The following is an 18,823-nucleotide window of genomic DNA, read 5'->3' as shown; positions in this document are numbered from 1 at the left end:
TTGATTTCAGTCATGAAAGACCATGAGCAGATAACCTCTATGCTGACTCTTGACTCATGGAAATTATAAGATTTGTGTTGCTTTGAGCTGCTAAATGTAGTAATTTGTTATTCAGCAACAAAAAATTACTTGTAAACTAAAAGTTAGGTTTAAAGCAGAGGCCAAAAGGTTTTCTCCATAAAGGGCCAGAGAGTAAACATTTTAGGCTTTTCAGGCCAAATGATCTTTCTCACAGGTACTCATGTCTGCCATTCTAGTGAGAAAGCAGCCATGGGGCAATACATAAACAAACAAGTGTGACTGTATTGCAATAGACTTATAACAGGCAGCAGGCTAGATTTGTACTATGGGTCATAGATTGTTGATCCCTGAGTTAATGCATATCCAGTACTTGGTACAGAGGTTGACACATAGTAAGTGATGATTCCTTTAGTAATCATAATTATTAAAAGAAGAGACTGGATCACACTGATTCTGGCCCATAATCATTGGATGCAATTACCTGCATCCCATGCCATCACTTGTCTTAGCCTCTTTAGGCTGCTGTAACAAAATGCCATAAACTGGGTGGCTTTTAAACAACAGAAGTTTACTTCTAATAGTTCTGAAGTCTAGGAAGTCAAAGATCAAGGTGCTAGCAGATTCCATGTCTGGTGAAGGCCCACTTTCTTGTTCATAGGTGGCACCTTCTCGCTGTGCCCTCAAGTCAAAGAAAGGGACCAGCAGCTCCCTGAAGCCTCTTTCAGAAAGGAACTAATTCCATTCATCAAGGTTCTGCTATCATGACCTAAGCCCCTCCCAGTTTCCACCTCCTAACACCATCACGTTGGTGATCAGGTTTCAATGTATGGATTTGGGGGGCACAGCTGCCGTGCACCCTAAACAGGTGTCTGCTGCTCATGGCAGCTCCTGAAGTTCTGTCTGCTTTAATAAAGTCTTCGCTAGAGAATAAAATCCCTAGGAATACAACTTGCAAGGGACACAAAGGACTTCTTCAAGGAGAACTAAAAACCACTGCTCAAGGAAATGACAGAGGACACAAACAAATGGAAAAACATTCCATGCTCCGGGATAGGAAGAATCAATATCATGAAAATGGCCATACTGCCCAAGGTAATTTATAGATTCATTGCTACTCCCATCAAGCTACCATTGACTTTCTTCACAGAATTAGAAAAAAACTACTTTAAATTTCATATGGAAGCAAAAAATATCCCGTAGAGCCAAGACAATCTTAAGCAAAAAGAACAAAGCCAGAGGCATCATGCTACCTGACTTCAAACTATACTACAAGGCTACAGTAACAAAAACAGCATGGTACTGGTACCAAAACAGATATACAGACCAAAGGAACAGAACAGAGGCCTCAGAAATAACACCACACATCTAAAACCATCTGATCTTTGACAAACCTGACAAAAACAAGAAATGGAGAAAGGATTCCCTATTAAATAAATAGTGTTGGGAAAACTGGTTAACCATATGCAGAAAACTGAAACTGGACCCCTCCTTACACCTTATACAAAAATTAACTCAAGATGGATTAAAGACTTCAATGCAAAACCTAAAACCATAAAAATCCTAGAAGAAAACCTAGGCAATACCACTCAGGACATAGGCATGGGCAAAGACTTCATGACTAAAACACCGAAAGCAATTGTAACAAAAGCCAAAATTGACAAATGGGATCTAATTAAACTAAAGAACTTCTGCACAGCAAAGGAAAATATCATCAGAGTGAAAAGGCAAACTACAGAATGGGAGAAAATTGTCGCAATCTATCCATCCGACAAAAGTCTAATATCCAGAATCTACAAGGAACTTAAACAAATTTACAAGAAAAAGAAACAATTCCATCAAAAAGTGGGCAAAGGATATGAACACACTTCTCAAAAGAAGACATTTATATGGCCAGCAAACATATGAAAACAAGCTCATCATCACTGGTCATTAGAGAAATGCAAATCAAAACCACAATGAGATACCATCTCACACCAATTAGAATGGTACTCATTAAAAAGTCAGGAAACAACAGATGCTGGAGAGGAAGTGGAGAGTGTGGTGATTCCTCAAGGATCTAGAACTAGAAATACCATTTGACTCAACAATCCCATTACTGAGTATATACCCAAAGGATGATAAATCATTCTACTTTAAAGATACATGCACACATATGTTTATTGCAGCACTATTTATAATAGCAAAGACTATTGCAACACAATTTACAATAGCAAACCCAAATGCCCATCAATGATAGACTAGATAAAGAAAATGTGGCACATATACACCATAGACTACTATGTGGCCATAAAAAAGAATGAGTTCATGTCCTTTGCAAGGACATGGATGAAGCTGGAAGACATCATTCTCAGCAAACTAACACAGGAATAGAAAACCAAACACTGTATGTTCTCACTCATAAGTGGGTGTTGAACAATGAGAACACATGGACACAGGGAGGGGAACATCACACACCAGGGCCTGTAGGGGCATGGGGGGCAAGGGGAGGGATAGCATTAGGAGAAATACCTAATATATGAGGGGCTTAAAATCTAGATGACAGGTTGTTGGGTGCAGCAAACCACCACGGCACATGTACACCTATGTAACAAACCTGCATGTTCTGCACATGTATCCCAGAACTTAAAGTATAATAAAAAATAAAATAAAAATAAAGTCTTTGCTATCATTTTTTGGAGGTCAGTTCACCTGCAGACAGGAAACTTACAGAAAGTCGCCATTTTGGATTCTTAGCATTCTTTCTGAAGGTATTGCAAGAAATGTAACGAAACGGACAGTGTGTGCTAAGTTCTATTTGTACATTCATACTCTATGTATAAAATAAAGATTCACACATGTAATAAAACATTGACATAAGAAGAAAAAGTCAAATGAATAAAGCAGTTGGATTTCTGCCATTTAAATTCTGTAAATTTAAAGATGCCACAACATATATTCTATATTTTGGAGAATTACGGTTTGGACCCAAACTGCATCCCTAAGAATTCACATAATATTTATTTTAGTAGATAGATCACAGATGGACAGAGAGAGCTTATTGAGTCATACACTGTCAAAATGAGACACTTTATTGGAAATACAAGCATGGATGCCGGTTTGTCATTCATTGTGACTAATTATGTAAAAGAGAAAGTGATATTGATTTTGATCCATTTACTGGAACAGGAGGCCTCCTGATAGCATCTGCTCATTTCAATGAATATGTATATGAGACAGGCATCAACTACAACACAGTTTATGGCTCAGGAAAGCCAGGTAAGAAAAACCAGAAATGGAGAGGACCAGATGAAAACATTAGGGCAAATCTTTGTCAGTATGGTTTAGAGAAAGTAATACTTTCTCTAATACATTTTGACAAATATGATTGACCATATTAAATGTCCTGGTTTCAGATACATCTAAACTTTCCTGGAGAATGGCACATATTTTAATGCAGTAATCACTGATCCTCCATATGGTATTAAAGCATCTACAAGAAGAATAGGTTCACAGAAGGAAATATCAAAGGGGATAGAAAAATGTCCAGGAAGCCACATTCCTGTTTCCTTGAGTTATCATCCGAGTAATATGCTTTTTGACCTGCTAAACTTTGCAGCTGAGACTCTCATGTTATTTGGAAGACTAATCTATTGGTTACCAGTATATACAGCAGAATACACTGAAGAGATGACAACCCCACACCCGTCTGAAGCTCATTAGCAACTGTAAGCAGAAGCTTTTCAGCCACACATCAAGGTGCTTGATTACAACAGAAAATGTGAAGAAATGTGAAAACCGGGACCAGCATTCACATCTGCTAAGTGATCATTTTCTGACATACTAAGGTCATAATTTCTTCCATGAGAAATATAGTAAAGGGGTAACAAAAAGTATTGCTAAAGAAGAAAAATCCAGCCAGAAATGAAAATTAAGATTTGACACTGAAGAAAGAATAATGATTTAATAGAATAGACATCTAGATGTGAATTTCATGTATGATCCAAAAATATATGGATACAAATACTATTTTAAAATGTGTTATATGAAAAAAATAAACACTACGAAGTAAATTGAGCAATTCTTTTAAAGTTGTCTTTGTTTTATAGATGTTTTTGTTGTATTATAAGTCTTTTGAACCTCATTTAATAAATATTTGTACTTTAAGTATTAATGGAGATTGACTCAAAACTGTTATATTTTTACAATTAACCTACAAGAAAAGTAATTTTTTTAACTTTTATTTTAAGTGCAATGGTACATGCGAAGTTTTGTTACATAGGTAAACTCATGTCATAAGGGTCTGTTGTACTGATTATTTCATCACCCAGGAATTAGACCCAGTACCCAATAGTTATCTTTTCTGCTTCTCTCCCTCCTCCTACCCTCCACCCTCAAAAAATTAATATTGTTGACATTTTAAACATCTCTGCCAGATATGTTATAAGCAAGTAATAATGGTTATGAATTTATTTATTAGATAGATTTGTCTAATTTTGTTTTGGATTGTAATTTATTTACATTGCCACTAGTGAATCTTACTAAAAATCTCTAAATAAATAAGTAAATAAATTTGGGTGGCATGCAAACATTCAGACCATAACACCACTCATATCTGGAGAAGTTTGTTCTCGTAGTATGTTGTTGTGAGGCTCATCCACAGCCCTTGGTCATTTCCCTCTTCTTATCCCAGTCCTTTTAGGCCATTGGCCCTTTGCAGGGTAGATTTAATCAAAGGAATGCAAACTCTACTTCGCTAGGCTCTTTTCCCTAGGAGAAACACAAGTCTGGCTGGCTTCTTTATTTTTATTTTTTTTTTAATGCTCTGTCTTCTTCCAGGCTGGAGTGCAGTGGCGTCATCTCTGCTCACTGCAACCTCTGCCTCCCAGATTCAAGCAATTCTCCTGCCTCAGCCTCTGAAGTAGCAGGGACTACAGGCATGCACCACCACGCCTGGCTAATTTTTGTATTTTTAGTAGAGATGGGGTTTTACCATGTTGGCCAGGCTGGTCTCAAACTCCTGGCCTCAAGTGATCTGCCTGCCTTGGCCTCCAAAAGTGCTGGGATTACAGGCGTGAGCCAACAGGCCCAGCCCCTGTCTGGCTTCTTGAAAAATTAAGTGTCTTAGGAAATACATATGCAGCCCATTTGGGAACAAGGCAAGGGCAGACCTTAGAGAGAGAAGAGTTTCTCTTCTCCCAATTGCTGCTGGATATAAAGCATCTTAGGCCCCTGGAAATAAAAGAAGTTCACTTCTCCTTGTTTGGATCAGAAAGTCTGTGGAGCTGAACTGAGGAAACCCTGTGATCCCTGCCTGACAAGATCAATCCATGACTTCTAGGCCAGCGTCAGCCATGAGACTAGGGACATCTGTGGGTAGCAGAAGGGAATGGGCTGGACTGGTTCTTTTACACAGAGGGAACTGGTTAGCATTCTTCTCTCAAGAGGCCCAGAGGACAAACAAAGTAACCTACTGTCCACCCAGATGGAATGTGAGGCAGGCACATCCTGTCTCTTAGCCCCTCGACTAACCCAGTGCCCAATCATCTATGGCTAGAGCTTGATAGTGAAGACACTGTGGCCATGGCTCAGTGCCTGTACAGGGCAAGAGATGACTCATGTGCTCTACTATCTGTGTTGAGTGGTTCAAGAGCCACCATGTCCACAGAATTTATGCCATTGAAGTCTGAAGTTCCAATGTTAGTGCTGCCTTTCTTTGTTAAATAGTAGGGTCGTCCTGGAGGAGCCTGTGGGAAACCAACCACATGGGACCAGTGAGTTCCAATTTGCATAAATTGATGTGCATGAGCATTGGGACCTCAAGGTAGGATGGGGGAGATTTTTGCTCAGACACCTAGGAGTGTGTGGGGTGGTGGGTGACACGGTGTACACGCCAGGACTACTTTTGAGCTTCTATTAGAGGGGGGAAAAGTATAATGTACATCTGAAGTGATTGTTTTCAAGAGTTTTAAGAGTGATACTGGAGCCGGGCATGGTGGTTCACACCTGTAATCCCAGCACTTTGGGAGGCCAAGGCGAGCAGATCACTTGAGGTCAGGAGTTCAAGACCAGCCTGGCCAACATGGTGAAACCCCCACCCATCACCGCTAAAAAAAAAAAAAAATACAAAAATTATGCAGGCATGGTGGCGTACACCTGTAGCCCCAGCTACTCGGGAGGCTGAGGCAGGAGAATAGTTTGAACCTGGGAGGTGGAGGTTGCAGTGAGCCGAGATGGCACCACTGCACTCTAGCCTGGGTGACAGAGCAAGATGCCATCTCAAATCAAAATAAAAATAATAATAAAAAAAAGAGTGATGCTGGGACACACAGCTCTGCTGCAAGGCCCAGCTAATAAAACAAGACCCAGAGTTTGGAGAGAGAGGTGTTTTGTTTTGGTTTGGTTTTGTTTTGTTTTGTTTTTTGTTGTTTGAGATAGGGTCTCACTCTGTCACACAGGCTGGAATGCAGTGGAGCCATCTTGACTCACTGCAGCCTCAACCTCCTGGGCTCAAGCGATCTCCCACCTCAGCTTCCCCCGTAGCTAGGACTACAGGCATGTACCACTGCACCCTAATTTTTTTAGTTTTTCACAGAGACAAGATCTCACCATGTTGCCAAGGCTGGTCTCAAACTCCTGGGCTCAAGCAATTCTCCTGCTTCAGCCTCCCAAAGTGCTGGGATTATAAGCATGAGCCATGGCGCCCAGCCTGAGGAGAAAGTTTGTATAGCCCTTTCTTCAGGGGACGTAGCAGAGCCCAAATGCAGTGAGGACTGAAACTAAGAAAAGATCCTTCTCACATCTTGCGGATTTGGGTAGCCTTGTACTCAGGGCAAGGAACCAGTACTCAGGGCAAGAGAGCCACAATCCAAGCAGAACCAGCCTCCTCAGGTGTAGCTGAGAAAGAGAATATGCCTCCTTCCAGAGGTTTGCACACTGCAGGTGTCACAGGCAGAGAGGAAGGGGACAGTGAACTCATTCCATCCACGTATGAAACACCCACTGGGGCCTCCCAGACAGTTTAGAGGCTACGAGACTGGCCCTCAAGTCTGCTCTGAAGCTGGCAAGGACAATAGGGCCACGAATCCAGGGTGTTAACTCCAGGTGAGGCATGGAGTCTCCCATGTGTGAGGCATGGACTCACTTGAGTAACAGTCACAAAGCAAATCCCTGTGAGTGGACACCCCCAGGTAACCTTCAAGCAGCCATTAGAGGCACTGGACTGTCACTCACAGGCGGAGACAGTCCCCACATGGCTGAACTAACAAGCAGAATTTCCCCTGGGCCATTTGCTCTCCCTTTCTGAGGTTCCTGAGCATGCTCTCGGGGCTGGCATGGGCAGAATCATGTGTTGGACAATTTATATTCATGGACGCGAATCTCCAGCGCTGCACTTTTCCCGCTCCCTGGTGCTCCCTTCAGGCCAACCAGTGTATAGTCCCTGCCCATAATCTCCCCACTTGCCTCCCACCAAACTGCTCTCTGGAGTGCCCCTGAGAGCCGCTATTCACACCTCTATGCTGTTGTTACTGAATTACCAATCCTGGAATAACCACCTCTTATTTTTCACAGCACTTGAAAATTGGAAAAGCTCTTTTGATGACCTAAATGATCACACTGAAGCTTCTCAACAGCCAAGTGGGCAGGGAAGGCAATCACTCCCATTTTATGTGAGATAAAGGTGAGACCCACAGATGTTAAATGTCTGGCCCTGGGTCAGGATTTGAATCCTGGGGACTATTTTTGGTGTCACTTGGGAAGTGTCTGAGGGTTCATGCTAAGACGATCTTCCTACATGGCATGGGCTCATTCCCGTGGGCTGTTGGAGGGTTGCTGTGTAACAGAGGAATTTCAGGCTTCAGCCACCAACCTGGCATGGAAACCATGGCATTGGGTGTCCTGGGCCTTTTTTTTTTTCTTTTTTTTTTTCTTTTTGAGACGGAGTCTCACTCTGTCACCCAGACTGGAGTGCAATGACAACCTCAGCTCACTACAACCTCCACCTCCCAGGTTCAAGTGATTCTCCTGCCTCAGTCTCCTGAGTAGCTGGATTTACAGGCACCTGCCATCATGTCCAGCTAATTTTTTGTGTGTGTGTATTTTTGTAGAGACAGGGTTTAACATGTTGATCAGGCTGGTCTTGAACTCCTGAACTCAGGTGATCCACCCACCTCGGCCTCCCAAAGTCCTGGGATTACAGGCGTGAGCCACCATGCCCGGCTGGGTGTCCTGGGCTTTACTGGAGCTCATGGCAGGTTGTCTCTCTTGCTCTGTGAGGCAGCGTGGGTGAGAAAGGACATGGTGCATGGTCCTCCTACCCTCCCCCATAGGGAAATACTTCAAAACACTCAGCAGCCCAGCTGCATCAATGCCTAATCCAGCAAGTCGGCAGGTGGCCCTTGCAGAGCATGCCCTTCCCCGTTTCTGCAGGGCCACCTTATAAGTCAGTGCAGGTCTGGGGCAGGATCCGGGAGACTCGAGTCCTTTTTACTGCCTGTGTGACCTGGAACAAATCACCCCACCTCTCCACACTTCCATTTCCCACTTGTAAAATGAGAAAGAGCATTCCTGCTGTATGTGGACTATCATGAGGACCAAATAGGAAAGTAGGTTGGAGGAGGCTTTGTACACTGTACCACTGTTACAATCCCAATACTGGCCTTCTGAGGCCCTGGCACCAGCCCTCCTCTTACTGCCCTCAGGTGCTCAACTGGACCTTTCTGGAACCTTGACTGTGTTTGTCTCAGAGTCCATTATTTCAATCCACACTGTACAGTATGTTATGAAAGGGTTTTGCCATTGAAATAGAGTTTGCAAACAGTTGAATCCAATATTTTCCCATCACAGAGAGGGAAACTGAGGCCCAAAAAGAGAAGGTGATTTGCCCAAGATCACTCCAAGAATTCGCAGCAGAGTTGGGAATAGAATTCAAGCCAAAAACAGGACCGGGCTTGGTGGCTCATGCCTATAATCCCAACACTTTGGGAGGCCGAGGTGGGCGGATCACGAGGTCAGGAGATGGAGACCACCCGGGCTAACACGGTGAAACCCTGTCTCTACTAAAAACACACACAAAAAAATTAGCCAGGCATGGTGGCAGGCGCCTGTAGTCCCAGCTACTCGGGAGGCTGAGGCAGGAGAATGGCGTGAACCCAGGAGATGGAACTTGCAGTGAGCTTGGATCACGCCACTGCACTCCAGCCTGGGCGACAGAACGAGACTCTGTCTCAAAAAAAAAAAAAAAAAAAAAGAATTCAAGCCAAAAACAAATTACAGCTGAACCCTGCAGCCAGCCCTCCCTTAGCCTGTGCCCCACTGTGGACACGATGGACAGCACACACTCCCCAGTGCCGGTGAGACTGAGAGGGGGCCTTCAGCCACAGACTCAGGAAAGCTGCTTTGCTGGCTTGTTTTGCAGCCTCTCCCTGGAGACCCCCGGCCTCTCCTGTGCATCACCGGATTATTTCTGACTTTGAAGATGATGGGGTGTGGGCCCAGGAGGCCCAGGGACAGGATGTCTGACTTCTTCATAAACACAGACCCTGGTGCAGGGTCACCAGAAGAACAGAGGTGTGGATGGGAAGGGCATCCTTCCCACTCCTATACCCTGGGGCTGTCTCTGCCAGTCAACTTCGGCCTGAAAGTAAGGAAAATTAGTAGTTGACAGGGTGCTAGAGGCAAGGATTGGGGCTGCTGGGGGTCCAGGGAAATAAGAAAGTCTCGGAGACCTGGAGAACACTGAAGATATCACCATGTAAGGCAAAGGCTGAGAGCTCAACTACAGTCAATTTCCTTCTTTTTGGGGTCCCATGGAAGCCCCAGCAGGTGTGCCTAGATCCTCGCAAACGAAGCAGGCGCAGATGCTCTGACAACAAAGGACCCCCAGCCAAAGGCCCACAGAGAAGGACAATCCACATGTCCTATCCTGCGGTCCTTGTGGTCTTGCTCTCACAGTGTCCATGGTGGACACTATCTGGACCCCCAGCTACCTACCAACGTCCAGACCTGCAGACACCTTCTCCACCAAAGGAGATATGTTCATCGGGGCTGCGACCCCTTACACACAGCCCTGGACCAGACAGAAGTCAAGTTCCAGCAGCCTCCGGAGTAGCCACTATGCTGACAGTGGGTCATGCTTTTTATCCCTGGAGAGGGAGAGAGGGAGAGAAGGAGGGAGGGAGGGAGGGAGGGAGGGGAGGGAGCCACCTTCCCAATCACTGTAGGCAGCTGGGGACTCCAGACCTGTCATACCCACTACAGGGCTCCTGACAGGGAGACCCTTGGCCAGGACAGCGCCCCTCTCCGTGAGTTCCCTCAGAGTCTTTGGGGGTTGGGTGAGAAGTAAGTTGGTGGAAGCCACAGTGAGGGACTGAATCCACACTAGGCTGTGTGTCTTCAAGACATTGTCACAGGCGCCAAGACCCGGCAGTAGGAACACGCACCTGAGCATTAAAGGGTCTGTTCTAGTCCTAGTTCTCTCTGAGCAGCTGAGCAACTGCAAGCAAGTCCTTTTCTCTCTCTGGGTCTCAATGCCCCCCTTTGCACAATGCTAACACTCCTTAAATTTGCTGGACAGCAGAGCCCAGCAACTTCTGCCTGGGCGTGTTTTCAAAATCACGGCAACTAAAGCCATGAGAGGCAAGATGTATCTTCATGGGCACATTCACAGAGAAGGTAGCCCCAGACCCACCCTTGTCAGCAACATGAGCCCACAAATTCAGCTTTCATGCATATCTGAACTGTTTCCAAGGCTTAACTGGTTTTGAACCAGACTTCAATCTGTGAGCCGGCAGTTCCTCTCCAAAAAGATGCCCAGGAAGTATTTAGCTAGACTCCAACATCACCTGCCCCAGGTCTGTCTTATTTCTTCCTGAGTTTTTGTCAAAGGCATGTGCTGTGTGTCTTTTGCCTCTACTCATCACTCTCTGCTTCTGTCTGTCTATGCAGATATCTGCCTGTCTGCCTAGGCCTGCGCCCATCTGTCTGCCTGTGTATGTGACTACCAGTCTCTCTATGTGTCTGTGTCACCTGTGTCCTTATCTCTTCTACATCAGAGTGCCTGTCTCTGTGTGTATCTGACTGTTTCTGCATCTGAATAACCTATCCCAGTCCATGTGTCTTCCTGTTTACGTGTCCCGTCCACTCCATAGCCCCTCTGTCAGGTGTCTGCCTGAGTTTGTAGAGCCGATGCTGTTTATGTGCCTCCATTGCTGTCAGCCTCTCTTTGCACTACAATGAGTCTGTGTGTGTCTATCTGCCCACCTGTCACTCTGTGTGTCTCCTTGTCCATCTCTAGGAAACTGCAGCCTTTCTCTAAGTCTATCTGCTTGTGTGTGTGTGTGTTGTGTGTGTGTATGTGTCTAAATCTCTAGAATTCTCCCCTCCCCCAATGCTTCTTTAAGCAAATGTACATCTACATTCAGTCCCACCTCTCCTTTGCTCCTCCCAAGGAGGGACTCCCTGGGGCTGTTTTTTGTGGCTCTTTAGAATGCTACTGGCCAAATCTAACTCCTTCTGTCCTTGACCCTCTCTAAGATTCAAAGTTCTCCTTTTCCTGAATGCCCTGAGTCCCCTCTCTTTGCTGTGGCTGAGGCAGAAGGGGCTGCCCGACATCACTGTGGGACTGCAGATTTATGACTCCTGCATCTCAGGGATCCAGGCTCTGGGGAGCACCCTGGCCCTGCTGTCCAATCAGCTTCCACCCACAACCAACTATGCTTATGGCTCCCAGCAACATCTCCTGGGCGTGGTTGGAGGGATGACCTTCCTGGAGTCAGAGCCCATGTCTGAGCTGCTCTCCATCTATAGAGTCCCTCAGGTGAGAGACATGCCTGGAAAGAGAAAACCACTTAAATACTCTGGCTGGGCACACAATGACAAAGTGCAGCCTGGTAGAAAGATCAGAGCTATGACCTCAAAAAGGTTACTTCCCTGGGCCTGGGATTCTCCCTTTCTACAAAACAGGAGACGAGTATTGGACTAGAACATTTCTGAATGCTGGTCCATGGACTAGTGCTGGTTTGCGGCTATCTTTCTCTGATTTGCAACAGAATGACAAAGAAATGACACAGTGTATGCGCATGTTGGTGTGAGGTCACCAACCCTCCTTAGATGGTGGTTTTATCACTAACTTTTTGTGGCAAAATAAAAATTTGGCAAACTTAGGCTAAACTCCCATAATTGTCCTATCGATGTCTTAAACAGGCTGGAATCCCCAGGATTAATAATCCCTGGAGGCCCTGCACTCGCCAACCAACCATGATCTGAGGGCTGATGACAGCATCTAAGATTTATAACCCAGGCTAGGATCATCTCATTCCTCCTTTGCAGCCTTCCCAGAAATTTGGAAAGTTGAACAAGTGACAAACCATTCCACTGGATTTCTTGATGTTTCTTTGAAACATTTGCCTAGATTTCAGTATGATCTTCAGTATATATTAAATCTGTTAGGCAGGGAGGCAATGTTTATGAAATTATTTCCCAGGTGAAGAATATTTATTTCCCTTGGCATGCCTGAACGGTACCTGACTGCCTGATTGTGACCTTTAAAACTCACCCCCCCAAAAATTAAATATCTTCCCTTGTAAATTCCACTGAGGCTTCAAATGCCACAATTAAAAATATCCAGTTAGATGCAAACACTTTTTTCTCTAGGAGGAGTGATATGTACATATCGTCAGTCAGTCACACCCTAGTAGAAATGAGTTTATCACATGCTTTTTTTCTTCTGCAATATTGGCTGAGAGTAACTCTAATAATAACTATATCTATCATTTACTGGATATTTACTAGTAGAAAGGTGATTTTTAGATCCTTTGCATGTGTTCAAATCCTTAAGATTAAATAAATTAATACATGTAAAACATTTAGAAAAATGCCTGGCTTATAGTAAGTGCAATATCAGTATTTCCTATTGCTATTATCTTCTTTTATTATCTCATTTAATCTTCACAACCCTATGAAATAGATACTATAATTAGTCCCATTTTGCAGATGATGACATTGAACCTGAGAAGAAATGTTACTTGTCCAAAGTCACATAGCTAATAAATAGTATTTTGAGTTTAAAACCCAGGGACCTTGATTCCAGGGGAAAAAGAAAGTGCAGAAGCAAATAGTAGGGAAACTGCCCTATATGAAACTGCTCCCTCTTTTTGTACTGGTTACTATTTCTAAATGTTTACTGAGCACACCACCACCAGTGGTGTAGAGAATTGTGCTATAGCCACATGTACCATGAGGCACGTGTGAGGCCATAGCCCTATCCTCAGGGATGCTCGCACTCTGGAAGAGAAGGCAAGCATGAACTCATATAACCATAACTCCAGGGCACCCACATGGCTCTCAAAAGGCCTATCTTGAGAGAACTCAGGGCAGAACAACGCAGCCTCAAGCCTCCAAATTAGAATGTTAGGTTACAGTGGCTTAGAATGATGTCTTCTAAGTCAAACCTCAAGACATCTAATTGACAGGATTGCTTTTTCTAGTTTTTTGTTTACATGAAAAGTCTTACAAAGGCATGAAAATAAGTTACTTTTTTAAGATCTTGATTGCCTTAACTAAAAAAGTTGAAGTGCATGAAATTAGTACAATCCCCATGCCTGCAGGCTGCTTTGAGTTCTCATTCAGCACAGCAGGTAGCATTAGACCCAAGACCATTCTCCCCACAGTGCTAGAGAGAAGATGCCTACATCCTAAGTGAGTTCAATTTTTAGGGGATCTAGACCTAGGAGTGTGTGACCTCCAAGGCTGATCCTTAGGAAAACGAATTTAGATTGCCTGAGGTTAACCTCTTCACAAAGGACCCTTGGGCTTGATGCTGGGGAGATGTGGGAGGTGAGCCAGGCATATCCTTAGGACTGGAATGTAACTAAGGGAGTCTCTCTCCTAGATAGGTGATAACCCAATCAACTAAAAAGTGGCTCAACCTACGTGGGTGTTTCCGTCCTTTATAAGGGAGAGGATGTCTCAGCCGAGCTAAACTCTGTTTGTCTAGGCAGGTCTGACTTCAGAGCCACAATGGTCCAGTTATTTCTTTGTGCCACAATGCTAGGCTTATGGATAATCCTTCTGAGAATAATTTGGCTTCAGATAGACACTTTCTGTAGGGAGAGAATACACTGACCAGCCAACACAATGTTGGTCACGTTGAAAGTTACATTTCTCACTCTTAGTAAGTGGTGTCTGGTCTTGGCAATGATTTTGGGAAGCCTGCACCATTCCTACCTATACTAGTCATTTCTGGGTGAGTTCCCCTTTCTTGAAACTATGACATCATCTTGTTGCTCACGTACCACTCACCAGGAGATCTTTGAGATTGGCAAGTAGGTTTTGCTCATATTAGTATATGAACTGGCATGTAGCTGTTGTTCAGATCGCATCTGTTGAATGGGTGTGAACCGAGACATTTCTGAAGCTACAAAGCAGATTGTAACCACCACTGGCACCTCAATGCTTAACATATGCTAAGTGCTACCTTTAACTTGCTAAAAATCCAAGGGAACTCCAAATGTGTTACATCTTAAGAAATTCTTGAGCATTTTGCAATAGCCCTTGCTGTTGCCGACTCTGGTTTTCCAAAACCCCAGAGTCCCTAAAAATCAAAGGATCCACCTCATTTCATACAACTCACCAACAGAGAGCACTGGACAGAGGTGGGCTGGGAAGCCGAAGAGCTAGAAACAATGAAGGGCACTGGCTTGACAGTCAGCAAACCTGGATCTTACAAACGCTAGTTACTGATTATGTGACCTTGACAAATTGAGTCATCTGTCTGAGCTTCACATTCCTCATCTACAAAACGAAGGTAACAAAGGTTAATGATAATGTATTTGCCTCTTAGAGTCATTGTGGATATTAACAATGGAATAACCAGGGCCTGGTACTTAAACCCTCAATGACTGTTAGTTGGAATTGCTATTAGTGATAATGATGATACAATGCAAGCCTGGAAGGAGCAGTTAACTTTGGAGAAAAGCTGGCTCCCACGTCCTCTGTGTAATTTTGCCCAATATAGGGCCAAAGACTCACCAAAAACTTTGAAGTAAAAGAACTTGTCTGCACATATCTGGTAGGACAGCTTCCTTATGGTAGGCTGGGAAAAGTCTGACAGTGAGCCCCTGCACTGACCTGAGGAGCCTGTAGGGGAAGGAAAGCAGGAAGAAGATGAGCAGGAGAGAAGAGAAAAGAACAGGCATTCACTCATGCACTCAACAACTAAGATAAATTGAATGGATCCTGCTTAGAATCTGATTGGAGAGGAAAAGGCATGAACTCGAACAGTCTGAAGTAGAAAGAGTTCAGCAATGATGTGACAAAGGCGATGATCCCAGGGCTGGCATGAACCAAGAATCAAGAACTAGATCTCAGCTTGAGGAGCAGGGATCAGGGAAGGCTGTACGGCAGGTGTGGGACTCCTCAATAAACAGGCCACACTGTGTTTTGTTCTTATCCTCCTCTATCAAAAAAAAAAAGTGCTCTCTTAATTTCATGACTCTTTCTTAAGTTTAATATTCAACTGACCATAGCACAGCCTTCCAAGTAACTGGAATTACAAGCATGAGCCACCACCCCCCCCTACTTTTTGTACTTTTAGTAGAGACAGGGTTTCGCCATGCTGGCCAGGCTAGTCTCGAACTCCTGACCATAGCTCCTGAAAATTTTTTTGCTGATAAACAGGTTAAAGAAAACTTAATACATCATATGGGCACCCGCTAGGTCTGCCCACCAGAAATCACACTCTACACTGACAACCCCTTCCCCTCTGCTCCAAAAGCCTCCCAGCTTTCCTTAGGCAGGAGGGCTGGAGAGCCTCCAGGTCAAGTGGACTCACCTAAGATTTTTATGTTACCCAACCCCTGATATTAGATTTTCTTGTTATTTTGCTTTACTTGTGTTTCTTCTAAATAGCAAATAACCGGCTTGATTTTTATCCAGTTTGAAAATTTCCCATCTATTATAGTCAAAATCTTTACTCAGCTGCCCCATGACAGGAGAGCTCAATTCTCCCCTCTTTACCTTTGAAAAGGAAAAACCCAGATGAAGGGGCTGCTTTCAAAGGAGTGGGAAGGGATAATGGTGAAACACCTGAAGGACAGCCACAGTCGGAAGCTGTTTCCATCCTTGGGAGAGGAAGCAGAGCTGAGGAAGGCAGCCACTGCCCACCCATGGCTAAGCAGGGAGAAATGAATACCTCAACCTCACTTTCCCCCTACCCCGAGTCTCCCAGCAAGCCTCCTACCAGAAGGCAGAGGGCAGGGCAGCTCTTTGACACAATCCACAAAGATCAGCCCTTCTGGAGCTCAGAGCTATTACAGAGAAGCCTGGAGAGTGTGTCAAGACAGGCAAGTAGAGAATACAGCACACTCTTCATAAGTAGGGTAATGTAACCTATCATTTAAGCTGACTGCTGATATGGTTTGATGGTATTCTGCCATCTTATATAATTTCTATTTATTATGCTGGGTCATTGCTTTCTGTTAATAAAACTATAATAATAGAAATAATAGAGATTTTTATTTAGTTTTCTAGTTCTTATGCTTTCTCCTTTTCCTTTTTTTTTTTTTTTTTTTTTTTTTTTTTTGAGATAGAGCCTTACTCAGTCACCCAGGCAGGAGTGCAGTGGTGCAATCTTGACTCACTGCAACCTCTGTCTCCCGGGTTCAAGCAATTCTTCTGCCTCAAGTAACTGGAATTACAGGCATGCGCCACCACACCTGGCTAATTTTTGTACTTTTAGTAGAGACAGGGTTTCACCATGCTGGCCAGGCTGGTCTCGAACTCCTGACCTCAATTGATCTGCCCGCCTCAGCCTCCCAAAGTGCTGGGATTACAGGCATGAGCCACTGTGCCCGGCCCTGAATTTTTTTTAATTTGATCATTTTTTCCAATTGTTTTCCTTCTGCTGCTTTGGAATTTATATATCTTGTTTTTATTCTATTAACAATTATACAGCTTTTAATTCACTTGAGCCTTTATCTTTCAAATAATGCCAAGAATTATACAATGTATAGAGAGAAACAAAGCCGTTAGCACATCTTTACCTCTCTGCTTCTCCCACCCCCACTGGAAGATATGTTGGCATTCTTTAGTCCGCTGCATTCCTTTCTAAAAACGTCAGTTGGTTTCTCAGGCCTGAGCCCACAGGCTTTTGAAGGACCTGGAAACAGCATATATCAAAGGCCAGTGAGATAATAATTAGAAATAAAAGCCAGAGAGGGAAAAATGAGGCCAAGTTACAAGGCTGGTGAGAACATTTGTGGATCCTGAGCAAGTGTGTTCAGGCCAGGAATGTACAGCTCTGTTCCTTTCCCCCAGATCAGCCATGGATCTCAGCGCCCCCAGTTCTCCAACTGTTTCCAGTTCCCATCCTTCCTCCACACAGTGCCCAGCAGCACCCACCAGCCTTGAGTCCTGGCCAAGCTCTTGAGTTACTTTAACTGGACCTGAGTAGGCCTGGTCAGTTCTGACAACAGCAACTTTGAGTGGCTGGATCAGCAGCTGCAGAAGCAGATCGGGGGCGAGGGTGGCTGCATGGCCTTCTCAAAGATCAGCAGTGTAGATGACAGCATCAACAGCATGGCCACCGTCATTGCCTAAACCCCTGCTGCCACAGTCATTGTCTGTGACTGCTACCATTTTCACTTCAGACTCCTGGCAGGGGCCCTTCAGGAGAACAATGTGAATGGGAGGATGTGGATCTTTTCCACCTCCTTCGCATATAACCCCTCGGTGCTGGGTCCCAAAGCCCACGAATTGCTGAATGGCAGCTTGAGCCTGACCATACACTTAGGAATAATACCTGCCTTTAAGGACTTCCTGTTGGCGCTGCGCCCAGCCGTGTACCCAGGCAACAGTCTGATGAGGAAGCTGTGGGAGGAGTGCAGGGATACAGGTGGTCTGGATTAGGGGCTTCCATCCAAAGTGCCAGAGAAGGGGCTTGGCATCGCACAGGGCTGGAGAACATGACCACTGCCCACCTGTCTGCCTTCAAACTTCCTGATCTAACTGCCACTTACCAAGCCTACCTGGCAGCCAAAGCCCTGTGGGTCGCCTATCAGAACTTGATGTCCTGCTCTCAGAGAGAGGGACCATTCCTGGGAGGCACGTATGCCAATGCATGGGAAGCCAGGCTTTCTCAGGTGAGTGGCCAAGAAGCCTTTCCCAGTCCCTGTCCATTCCAGCTTTCTGTGAGCTTTAGACTAGCAGAGAGGCAGTGTGGCCTAATGAAAGGAGCATCAAATTTAGAACAAAAGTGATATGGGCTCAAATCTCAATATGGGATTTCTCTGCGGCCTAGTCACTTACCTTTCCTGAGCTTCAGCTCTCTCCTATGTAGATTGAGTATAATAATATATACGTGGTGGGTTGTTATGAAAATAAGAGATCATGCATACAAATGCTGGCTGGTGATTAATGCATGCTATGGGCTACAGCTTTTCTCCAGGTAGTGTGACGCTGCTGCTAATAATGGTGATGACATCAAAACTGCCAAGGGCCTTAGAAATCTGCTGGTCCAGCACGAAGCAGGGAGATCACCAAAAAGGGGAGGCAGAGCTGGAAGAGAACACAGCTGTCCTGACATCCAGGTCACTACATGCCAATGCTGATATGCAACAAAAACCATATGAGATTCACAGTAGGAAAGAGTTAACCACAAAGTTAGAAAACTGGTAAATCTGCAATGTAAAATATCCAATCCAGCACAGACACCCATTCTTCATGGGCTGCTCAGGGATAAGGACAGGAAGGGAAGGGAGGTGGTCTTTTGCTCGTAGTCAGAGAGGTAATGCTAGAACAAGCTCAAAGAGATGAAATAGAGTTCAGA

The 18,823-nt window shown here is 44.6% G+C and overlaps 1 protein-coding gene and 1 pseudogene across 1 annotated transcript in view; one reads left to right on the top strand and one right to left on the bottom strand.

The window, feature by feature from the left end:
* The window catches only part of LOC100985167 (olfactory receptor 9Q1), a 153,402-nt gene that overhangs the window by 105,899 nt on the left and 28,680 nt on the right, over window positions 1–18,823 (bottom strand). The gene's annotated exons all lie outside the window — the stretch shown is intronic.
* LOC100969589 (tRNA (guanine(10)-N2)-methyltransferase homolog) lies at window positions 2,672–3,925 on the top strand (annotated as a pseudogene).

Source organism: Pan paniscus, chromosome 9 (genome assembly GCF_029289425.2).
Source record: "Pan paniscus chromosome 9, NHGRI_mPanPan1-v2.0_pri, whole genome shotgun sequence".
Lineage (NCBI taxonomy): Eukaryota > Metazoa > Chordata > Mammalia > Primates > Hominidae > Pan > Pan paniscus.
The sequence above is the reverse complement of the archived record's forward strand: the minus strand, read 5'-3'. Positions and strand labels throughout refer to the sequence as shown.